Consider the following 10,905-nt stretch of genomic DNA (forward strand, 5'->3'; position numbering starts at 1 on the left):
CCATCCGCCTCGCGGTGGTCCCCGGCCGGCTAGAATTCCGGACCGCGATCGGTAACTCGCGGGACCCTAAATGGCCCGCGGACCAGCCGGCGGGACGTCGGTGACCACCCATCCGCCTCGCGGTGGTCCCTGGCCGGCTAGAATTCCGGACCGCGATCGGTAACTCGCGGGACCCTAAATGGCCCGCGGACCAGCCGGCGGGACGTCGGTGACCACCCATCCGCCTTCGCTGGTTCCCAAGTCGGCTAGAATTCCGGACCGCGATCGCTAACTCGCGGGACCCTAAATGGCCCGCGGACCAGCCGGCGGGACCCACTTGACTTCCTATCCGCCTTCGCTGGTTCCCAAGTCGGCTAGAATTCCGGACCGCGATCGGTAATTCGCGGGACCCTAAATGGCCCGCGGACCAGCCTGCGGGACCTCGGTGACCACCCATCCGCCTCGCGGTGGTCCCTGGCCGGCTAGAATTCCGGACCGCGATCGGTAATTCGCGGGACCCTAAATGGCCCGCGGACCATCCGGCGGGACCTCGGTGAAGACCCATCCGCCTCGCGGTGGTCCCTGGCCGGCTAGAATTCCGGACCGCGATCGGTACCTCGCGGGACCGCAATTGGCCCGCGGACCAGCCGGCGGGACCTCGGTGACGACCCATCCGCCTTGCGGTGGTCCCTGGCCGGCTAGAATTCCGGACCGCGATCGGTACCTCGCGGGACCCTAAATGGCCCGCGGACCAGCCGGCGGGACCTCGGTGAAGACCCATCCGCCTCGCGGTGGTCCCCGGCCGGGTAGAATTCCGGACCGCGATCGGTAACTCGCGGGACCCTAAATGGCCCGCGGACCAGCCGGCGGGACCTCGGTGAAGACCCATCCGCCTCGCGGTGGTCCCTGGCCGGGTAGAATTCCGGACCGCGATCGGTACCTCGCGGGACCCTAAATGGCCCGCGGACCAGCCGGCGGGACCTCGGTGAAGACCCATCCGCCTCGCGGTGGTCCCCGGCCGGCTAGAATTCCGGACCGCGATCGCTAACTCGCGGGACCCTAAATGGCCCGCGGACCAGCCGGCGGGACGTCGGTGGCCACCCATCCGCCTCGCGGTGGTCCCCGGCCGGCTAGAATTCCGGACCGCGATCGCTAACTCGCGGGACCCTAAATGGCCCGCGGACCAGCCGGCGGGACCTCGGTGAAGACCCATCCGCCTCGCGGTGGTCCCTGGCCGGCTAGAATTCCGGGCCGCAATCGGTACCTCGCGGGACCCTAAATGGCCCGCGGACCAGCCGGCGGGACCTCGGTGAAGACCCATCCGCCTCGCGGTGGTCCCCGGCCGGGTAGAATTCCGGACCGCGATCGGTACCTCGCGGGACCCTAAATGGCCCGCGGACCAGCCGGCGGGACCTCGGTGAAGACCCATCCGCCTCGCGGTGGTCCCCGGCCGGCTAGAATTCCGGACCGCGATCGCTAACTCGCGGGACCCTAAATGGCCCGCGGACCAGCTGGCGGGACTTCGGTGACCACCCATTCGCCTCGCGGTGGTCCCCGGCCGGCTAGAATTCCGGACCGCGATCGCTAACTCGCGGGACCGCAATTGGCCCGCGGACCAGCCGGCGGGACCTCGGTGACCACCCATCCGCCTCGCGGTGGTCCCCGGCCGGCTAGAATTTCGGACCGCGATCGCTAACTCGCGGGACCCTAAATGGCCCGCGGACCAGCCGGCGGGACCTCGTTGACTTCCTATCCGCCTTCGCTGGTTCCCAAGTCGGCTAGAATTCCGGACCGCGATCGCTAACTTGCGGGACCCTAAATGGCCCGCGGACCAGCCGGCGGGACCTCGGTGACCACCCATCCGCCTTCGCTGGTTCCCAAGTCGGCTAGAATTCCGGACCGCGATCGCTAACTCGCGGGACCCTAAATGGCCCGCGGACCAGCCGGCGGGACCTCGGTGACCACCCATCCGCCTTCGCTGGTTCCCAAGTCGGCTAGAATTCCGGACCGCGATCGGTAACTCGCGGGACCCTAAATGGCCCGCGGACCAGCCGGCGGGACCCGCTCCACTTCCTATCCGCCTTCGCTGGTTCCCAAGTCGGCTAGAATTCCGGACCGCGATCGCTAACTCGCGGGACCGCAATTGGCCCGCGGACCAGCCGGCGGGACCCACTCCACTTCCTATCCGCCCTCGCTGGTTCCCAAGTCGGCCACAAATGACGATTATTCGGCCTCTCGCTCTGGAAGTCCCGCCAACTTGCGCGAAAATTTTCTAAGTGCCATCGGCACTTGCTCGGAAAAGTGTCCGCCTCTTCTGGTTCCCTAGGTCGGCCGCCAAAAGCGAAAAATCGGCCTCTACCCCGTTTGGGTACCAGGGGTAGGGTGCAGTACCAACTTTGGTCTTCAGGTGCGCCAGAGCGCGATGGTTGGTCCCACTAGTCAGCGTACTCATCGACGGTTTACTCCCCTTTCGCAAAATATAGTGGGCACGTATGTGCAGGACTGTTTATTTTTATTTTGAAAAATTTTCTAAGTGCCAGCGGACGCTGGCACACGACGTGTCCGAGCCACGATGGTGCCCAGGCCGGACAGCGACGGCGAAAAAGCCGATTTTGGAAGTTTCGAATATGCCAACGGCAAAAGCGGCGTGATGTGTCCGCCTCGGCTGGTTCTCCGGTCGGCCAGAAAAAGTGAAAATTCGGCCTCTCGCTCTGGAGGTCCGACGAACTTTGGCGAATATTTTCTAAGTGCCAACGGGTGTTACACCGTAATGTGTCCGACGCGGCTGGTTCCTCCGGTCGGCCAGAAAAAGTGAAAATTCGGCCTCTTCGCCTGGAAGTCCGGCCGACTTTGGCGAATATTTTCTAAGTGCCAACGGGTGTTCGGCCGTAATGTGTCCGACTCGGCTGGTTCCCCGAGTCGGCCCGAACGAGCGAAAATTCGGCCTCTTCGCCTGGAAGTCCGGCCGACTTTGGCGAATATTTTCTAAGTGCCAACGGGTGTTCGGCCGTAATGTGTCCGACTCGGCTGGTTCCCCGAGTCGGCCCGAACGAGCGAAAATTCGGCCTCTTCGCCTGGAAGTCCGGCCGACTTTGGCGAATATTTTCTAAGTGCCAACGGGTGTTCGGCCGTAACGTGTCCGACTCGGCTGGTTCCCCGAGTCGGCCCGAACGAGCCAAAATTCGGCCTCTTGCTCTGGAAGTCCTGCCAACTTGAGCGAATATTTTCTAAGTGCCATCGGGTCTTGCCCGGAAAAGTGTCCGACTCGGCTGGTTCCCTAGTTCGGCCACATAATGTGAAAATTCGGCCTCTTGCTCTGGAAGTCCTGCCAACTTGAGCGAATATTTTCTAAGTGCCATCGGGTCTTGCCCGGAAAAGTGTCCGACTCGTCTGGTTCCCCGAGTCGGCCCGAACGAGCGAAAATTCGGCCTCTTGCTCTGGAAGTCCTGCCAACTTGAGCGAATATTTTCTAAGTGCCAACGGGTGTTCGGCCGTAACGTGTCCGACTCGGCTGGTTCCCCGAGTCGGCCCGAACGAGTGAAAATTCGGCCTCTTGCTCTGGAAGTCCTGCCAACTTGAGCAAATATTTTCTAAGTGCCATCGGGTCTTGCCCGGAAAAGTGTCCGACTCGGCTGGTTCCCCGAGTCGGCCCGAACGAGCGAAAATTCGGCCTCTTGCTCTGGAAGTCCTGCCAACTTGAGCGAATATTTTCTAAGTGCCATCGGGTCTCTCCCGGAAAAGTGTCCGACTCGGCTGGTTCCCCGAGTCGGCCCGAACGAGTGAAAATTCGGCCTCTTGCTCTGGAAGTCCTGCCAACTTGAGCGAATATTTTCTAAGTGCCATCGGGTCTTGCCCGGAAAAGTGTCCGACTCGGCTGGTTCCCTAGTTCGGCCACATAATGTGAAAATTCGGCCTCTTGCTCTGGAAGTCCTGCCAACTTGAGCGAATATTTTCTAAGTGCCATCGGGTCTCTCCCGGAAAAGTGTCCGACCCGTCCGGTTCCCTAGTTCGGCCACATAATGTGAAAATTCGGCCTCTTGCTCTGGAAGTCCTGCCAACTTGAGCGAAAATTTTCAAAGTGCCATCGGGTCTCTCCCGGAAAAGTGTCCGACTCGTCCGGTTCCCTAGTTCGGCCACATAATGTGAAAATTCGGCCTCTTGCTCTGGAAGTCCCGCCAACTTGAGCGAATATTTTCTAAGTGCCATCGGGTCTTGCCCGGAAAAGTGTCCGACTCGGCTGGTTCCCTAGTTCGGCCACATAATGTGAAAATTCGGCCTCTTGCTCTGGAAGTCCTGCCAACTTGAGCGAATATTTTCTAAGTGCCATCGGGTCTCTCCCGGAAAAGTGTCCGACTCGTCCGGTTCCCTAGTTCGGCCACATAATGTGAAAATTCGGCCTCTTGCTCTGGAAGTCCTGCCAACTTGAGCGAATATTTTCTAAGTGCCATCGGGTCTTGCCCGGAAAAGTGTCCGACTCGGCTGGTTCCCCGAGTCGGCCAGAAAAAGTGAAAATTCGGCCTCTTGCTCTGGAAGTCCTGCCAACTTGAGCGAATATTTTCTAAGTGCCATCGGGTCTCTCCCGGAAAAGTGTCCGACTCGTCCGGTTCCCTAGTTCGGCCACATAATGTGAAAATTCGGCCTCTTGCTCTGGAAGTCCTGCCAACTTGAGCGAAAATTTTCTAAGTGCCATCGGGTCTCTCCCGGAAAAGTGTCCGACTCGTCCGGTTCCCTAGTTCGGCCACGGAATGTGAAAATTCGGCCTCTCTGAGGTACCAGGGGTACGCATTTAGGTACCAGGGGTAGTCGCTGAGGTACCAGGGGTATGCATTTAGGTACCAGGGGTATGCATTTAGGTACCAGGGGAGACCACTACGGTCTGTTGGTCCCCCTAGTTAGTGTACTCATCGGTTTACTCCCCTTTCGCAAAATATAGTCGGCACGTATGTGCAGGACTGTTTATTTTTATTTTGAAAAATGTTCTAAGTGCCAACGGAAGCTGGCACACGAACTGTCCGAGCCACGATGGTGCCCAGGCCGGACAGCGACGGCGAAAAAGCCGATGTGTGTTTGATGGAAGTTTCGAATATTTTCAAAGTGCCAACGGCACTTGCGGGGTGATGTGTCCGCCTCGTCTGGTTCCCCAGGTCGGCCAGAAAAAGCGAAAATTCGGCCTCTTCTCCTGGAAGTCCGGCCAAGTTTGGCGAATATTTTCAAAGTGCCAACGGCACTTGCGGGGTGATGTGTCCGCCTCGTCTGGTTCCCCAGGTCGGCCAGAACAAGTGAAAATTCGGCCTCTTCTCCTGGAAGTCCGGCCAAGTTTGGCGAATATTTTCAAAGTGCCAACGACTCAACAGCCGTAAAGTGTCCGCCTCGGCTGGTTCCCCATAACGGCCAGAACAAGTGAAAATTCGGCCTCTTCTCCTGGAAGTCTGGCCAAGTTTGGCAAATATTTTCCAAGTGCCAACGACTCGACCAGCGTAAAGTGTCCGCCTCAGCTGGTTCCCCATAGCGGCCACCACAAGTGAAAATTCGGCCTCTTCTCCTGGAAGTCTGGCCAAGTTTGGCGAATATTTTCAAAGTGCCAACGGCACTTGCGGGGTGATGTGTCCGCCTCGTCTGGTTCCCCAGGTCGGCCAGAACAAGTGAAAATTCGGCCTCTTCTCCTGGAAGTCTGGCCAAGTTTGGCGAATATTTTCTAAGTGCCAACGACTCAACAGCCGTAAAGTGTCCGCCTCGGCTGGTTCCCCCTAACGGCCAGAACAAGTGAAAATTCGGCCTCTTCTCCTGGAAGTCTGGCCAAGTTTGGCGAATATTTTCTAAGTGCCAACGACTCAACCAGCGTAAAGTGTCCGCCTCGGCTGGTTCCCCATAACGGCCAGAACAAGTGAAAATTCGGCCTCTTCTCCTGGAAGTCTGGCCAAGTTTGGCGAATATTTTCTAAGTGCCAACGACTAAACCAGCCTAAAGTGTCCGCCTCGGCTGGTTCCCCATAACGGCCAGAACAAGTGAAAATTCAGCCTCTTCTCCTGGAAGTCTGGCCAAGTTTGGCGAATATTTTCTAAGTGCCAGCGACTCAACCAGCCTAAAGTGTCCGCCTCGGCTGGTTCCCCATAACGGCCACCAAAAGTGAAAATTCGGCCTCTTCTCCTGGAAGTCAAGCCAAGTTTGGCAAATATTTTCTAAGTGCCAACGACTCAACCAGCCTAAAGTGTCCGCCTCGGCTGGTTCCCCAGGTCGGGTACCACAAGTGAAAATTCGGCCTCTTCTCCTGGAAGTCTGGCCAAGTTTGGCGAATATTTTCTAAGTGCCAACGACTCAACCAGCCTAAAGTGTCCGCCTCGGCTGGTTCCCCATAACGGCCAGAACAAGTGAAAATTCAGCCTCTTCTCCTGGAAGTCTGGCCAAGTTTGGCGAATATTTTCTAAGTGCCAGCGACTCAACCAGCCTAAAGTGTCCGCCTCGGCTGGTTCCCCATAACGGCCACCAAAAGTGAAAATTCGGCCTCTTCTCCTGGAAGTCAAGCCAAGTTTGGCAAATATTTTCTAAGTGCCAACGACTCAACCAGCCTAAAGTGTCCGCCTCGGCTGGTTCCCCAGGTCGGGTACCACAAGTGAAAATTCGGCCTCTTCTCCTGGAAGTCTGGCCAAGTTTGGCGAATATTTTCTAAGTGCCAACGACTCAACCAGCGTAAAGTGTCCGCCTCGGCTGGTTCCCCAGGTCGGCCACCAAAAGTGAAAATTCGGCCTCTTCTCCTGGAAGTCAAGCCAAGTTTGGCAAATATTTTCTAAGTGCCAACGACTCAACCAGCGTAAAGTGTCCGCCTCGGCTGGTTCCCCAGGTCGGTCACCAAAAGTGAAAATTCGGCCTCTTCTCCTGGAAGTCTGGCCAAGTTTGGCGAATATTTTCTGAGTGCCAACGACTCAACCAGCCTAAAGTGTCCGCCTCGGCTGGTTCCCCATAACGGCCACCAAAAGTGAAAATTCGGCCTCTTCTCCTGGAAGTCAAGCCAAGTTTGGCAAATATTTTCTAAGTGCCAACGACTCAACCAGCGCAAAGTGTCCGCCTCGGCTGGTTCCCCATAACGGCCATGAAAAGTGAAAATTCGGCCTCTTCTCCTGGAAGTCAAGCCAAGTTTGGCAAATATTTTCTAAGTGCCAACGACTCAACCAGCGTAAAGTGTCCGCCTCGGCTGGTTCCCCAGGTCGGCCACCAAAAGTGAAAATTCGGCCTCTTCTCCTGGAAGTCTTGCCAAGTTTGGCGAATATTTTCTGAGTGCCAACGACTCAACCAGCCTAAAGTGTCCGCCTCGGCTGGTTCCCCATAGCGGCCACCAAAAGTGAAAATTCGGCCTCTTCTCCTGGAAGTCAAGCCAAGTTTGGCAAATATTTTCTAAGTGCCAACGACTCAACCAGCGCAAAGTGTCCGCCTCGGCTGGTTCCCCATAACGGCCATGAAAAGTGAAAATTCGGCCTCTTCTCCTGGAAGTCAAGCCAAGTTTGGCAAATATTTTCTAAGTGCCAACGACTCAACCAGCGTAAAGTGTCCGCCTCGGCTGGTTCCCCAGGTCGGCCACCAAAAGTGAAAATTCGGCCTCTTCTCCTGGAAGTCTTGCCAAGTTTGGCGAATATTTTCTAAGTGCCAACGACTCAACCAGCGTAAAGTGTCCGCCTCGGCTGGTTCCCCAGGTCGGCCACCAAAAGTGAAAATTCGGCCTCTTCTCCTGGAAGTCAAGCCAAGTTTGGCAAATATTTTCTAAGTGCCAACGACTCAACCAGCGTAAAGTGTCCGCCTCGGCTGGTTCCCCAGGTCGGTCACCAAAAGTGAAAATTCGGCCTCTTCTCCTGGAAGTCAAGCCAAGTTTGGCAGATATTTTCTAAGTGCCAACGACTCAACCAGCGTAAAGTGTCCGCCTCGGCTGGTTCCCCAGGTCGGCCACCAAAAGTGAAAATTCGGCCTCTTCTCCTGGAAGTCAAGCCAAGTTTGGCAAATATTTTCTAAGTGCCAACGACTCAACCAGCGTAAAGTGTCCGCCTCGGCTGGTTCCCCATAACGGCCACCAAAAGTGAAAATTCGGCCTCTTCTCCTGGAAGTCAAGCCATGTTTGGCAAATATTTTCTAAGTGCCAACGGCTCTTGAGCCGAAAAGTGTCCGCCTCGGCTGGTTCCCCATAACGGCCACCAAAAGTGAAAATTCGGCCTCTTCTCCTGGAAGTCAAGCCAAGTTTGGCAAATATTTTCTAAGTGCCAACGGCTCTTGAGCCGAAAAGTGTCCGCCTCGGCTGGTTCCCCAGGTCGGCCACCAAAAGTGAAAATTCGGCCTCTTCTCCTGGAAGTCAAGCCAAGTTTGGCAAATATTTTCTAAGTGCCAACGGCTCTTGAGCCGAAAAGTGTCCGCCTCGGCTGGTTCCCGCGGTCGGCCTTCAAAAGCGAAAATTCGGCCTCTTCCCCTGGTAGCCCTGCCAACTTGTGCGAATTTTTTCTAAGTGCCAACGGCTCTTGAGCCGAAAAGTGTCCGCCTCGGCTGGTTCCCTCGGTCGGCCCCAAAAAGCGAAAATTCGGCCTCTCCCTCTTTAGGTACCAGGGGCTGGGGTACCAGGGGGAGGGTGCAGTACCAACTTTGGTCTTCAGGTGCGCCAGAGTACGCTAAATGGTCCCCCTAGTCAGCGTACTCATCAACGATTTACCCCCCTTTCGCAAAATATAGTCAGAACGAGCATGGGGGGCGCATAATTTACCCCACAAAATGAAAGGGCCCGGTGCCGAGCGCTTGGTCATGGCCGCCAGCAGCGCCCCTTGCTCGGTGGGAACACAACACGCAGGGTTGCACAGCACCCTGGAAGGCACAAAGAGAGTGAAAAATTTTCTAAGTGTCACTCTTGACGAAAAATGTCTAAGTGCCTCTCTTGACGAAAAATTTCTAAGTGCCACGCTTGACGAAAAATGTCTAAGTGCCACAGCGCTCGAAAATTTCCTAAGTGCGAGCACGGCTGTGAAATATTCAAAGTACAAGGAACGCTGGCAGAATCTCTCGACGGCCGTCTGCTCCCGGCGGCCGCCGTGAAGTCTCCCCTCCCGGGGACGGCTGTCTGCTCCCGGCAGCCGTCCTTAACCCCCTCCCCACACGTTGGACGAACACCAGCCGAGGGCGAAAGGCTCGCGGTGTGGAAGGATCGTGGCCACGGCTAATCTAGCGATGCCCGCGTTGGACGGTCACACCGCACGACAGAGCGGGGCCTGCATCCGGCGCGAGGCGGCCTTCAGGCACGTGGCTCGAGACGACCTCACCCGCCCTAGCCCGGAGCGGAAAGACTTTGAAATTTTCAAAGTCCAAGGAACACTGGCAGAATGGGAGGACCGGCCGCCTCCTTAAACACAGGCCGGAGAGATGGAGCGGGATCAGCGGCCCGCGCGTTGAGCGAACACCGGCCGAGGGCGAAAGGCTCGCGGTGTGGAAGGATCGTGGCCACGGCTAATCTAGCGATGCCCGCGTTGGACGGTCACACCGCACGACAGAGCGGGGCCTGCATCCGGCGCGAGGCGGCCTTCAGGCACGTGGTTCGAGACGACCTCACCCGCCCTAGCCCGGAGCGGAAAGACTTTGAAATAGTCAAAGTCCAAGGAACACTGGCAGAATCTCTCGACGGCCGTCTGCTCCCGGCGGCCGCCGTGAAGTCTCCCCTCCCGGGGACGGCTGTCTGCTCCCGGCAGCCGTCCATAACCCCCTCCCCACACGTTGGTTGAACATCAGCCGAGGGCGAAAGGCTCGCGGTGTGGAAGGATCGTGGCCACGGCTAATCTAGCGATGCCCGCGTTGGACGGTCACACCGCACGACAGAGCGGGGCCTGCATCCGGCGCGAGGCGGCCTTCAGGCACGTGGTTCGAGACGACCTCACCCGCCCTAGCCCGGAGCGGAAAGACTTTTCAAAGTCCAAGGAACACTGGCAGAATGGGAGGACCGGCCGCCTCCTTAAACACAGGCCGGAGCGACCGAGCGGGATCAGCGGCCCGCGCGCAGGGTCTTTGAAATGTACAAAGTCCTAGGGACAATGGCAGAATCGCTCGACGGCCGTCTGCTCCCGGCGGCCGCGGTGAAGGGACTGTACACCCCACCCGGGGACGGCTGTCTGCTCCCGGCAGCCGTCCTTCCCCCCCACCCCACACGTTGACCGACACCGGCCGAGGGCGAAAGGCTCGCGGTGTGGAAGGATCGTGGCCACGGCTAATCTAGCGATGCCCGCGTTGGACGGTCACACCGCACGACAGAGCGGGGCCTGCATCCGGCGCGAGGCGGCCTTCAGGCACGTGGTTCGAGACGACCTCACCCGCCCTAGCCCGGAGCGAAAAGACTTTGAAATATTCAAAGTCCAAGGAACACTGGCAGAATGGGAGGACCGGCCGCCTCCTTAAACACAGGCCGGAGCGACCGAGCGGGATCAGCGGCCCGCGCGGAGGGTCTTTAAAATGTACAAAGTCCTAGGAACAATGGCAGAATCGCTCGACGGCCGTCTGCTCCCGGCGGCCGCGGTGGAAGGACTGTACACCCCACCCGGGGACGGCTGTCTGCTCCCGGCAGCCGTCCTTCCCCCCCACCCACACGTTGACCGACACCGGCCGAGGGCGAAAGGCTCGCGGTGTGGAAGGATCGTGGCCACGGCTAATCTAGCGATGCCCGCGTTGGACGGTCACACCGCACGACAGAGCGGGGCCGCATCTGGCGCGAGGCGGCCTTCAGGCACGTGGTTCGAGACGACCTCACCCGCCCTAGCCCGGAGCGGAAAGACTTTGAAATTTTCAAAGTCCAAGGAACACTGGCAGAATGGGAGGACCGGCCGCCTCCTTAAACACAGGCCGGGCGAAAAATATGCGAATGTTGGGTCTCATCCAAGAAAGGGAGTTACCGGCCGCCTCCTTAAACACAGGCCGGGC

The sequence above is a fragment of the Syngnathus floridae genome, unplaced genomic scaffold (genome assembly GCF_059516105.1).
Source record: "Syngnathus floridae isolate MCC-2025c unplaced genomic scaffold, RoL_Sflo_1.0 HiC_scaffold_54, whole genome shotgun sequence".
In the NCBI taxonomy this organism is placed as follows: domain Eukaryota; kingdom Metazoa; phylum Chordata; class Actinopteri; order Syngnathiformes; family Syngnathidae; genus Syngnathus; species Syngnathus floridae.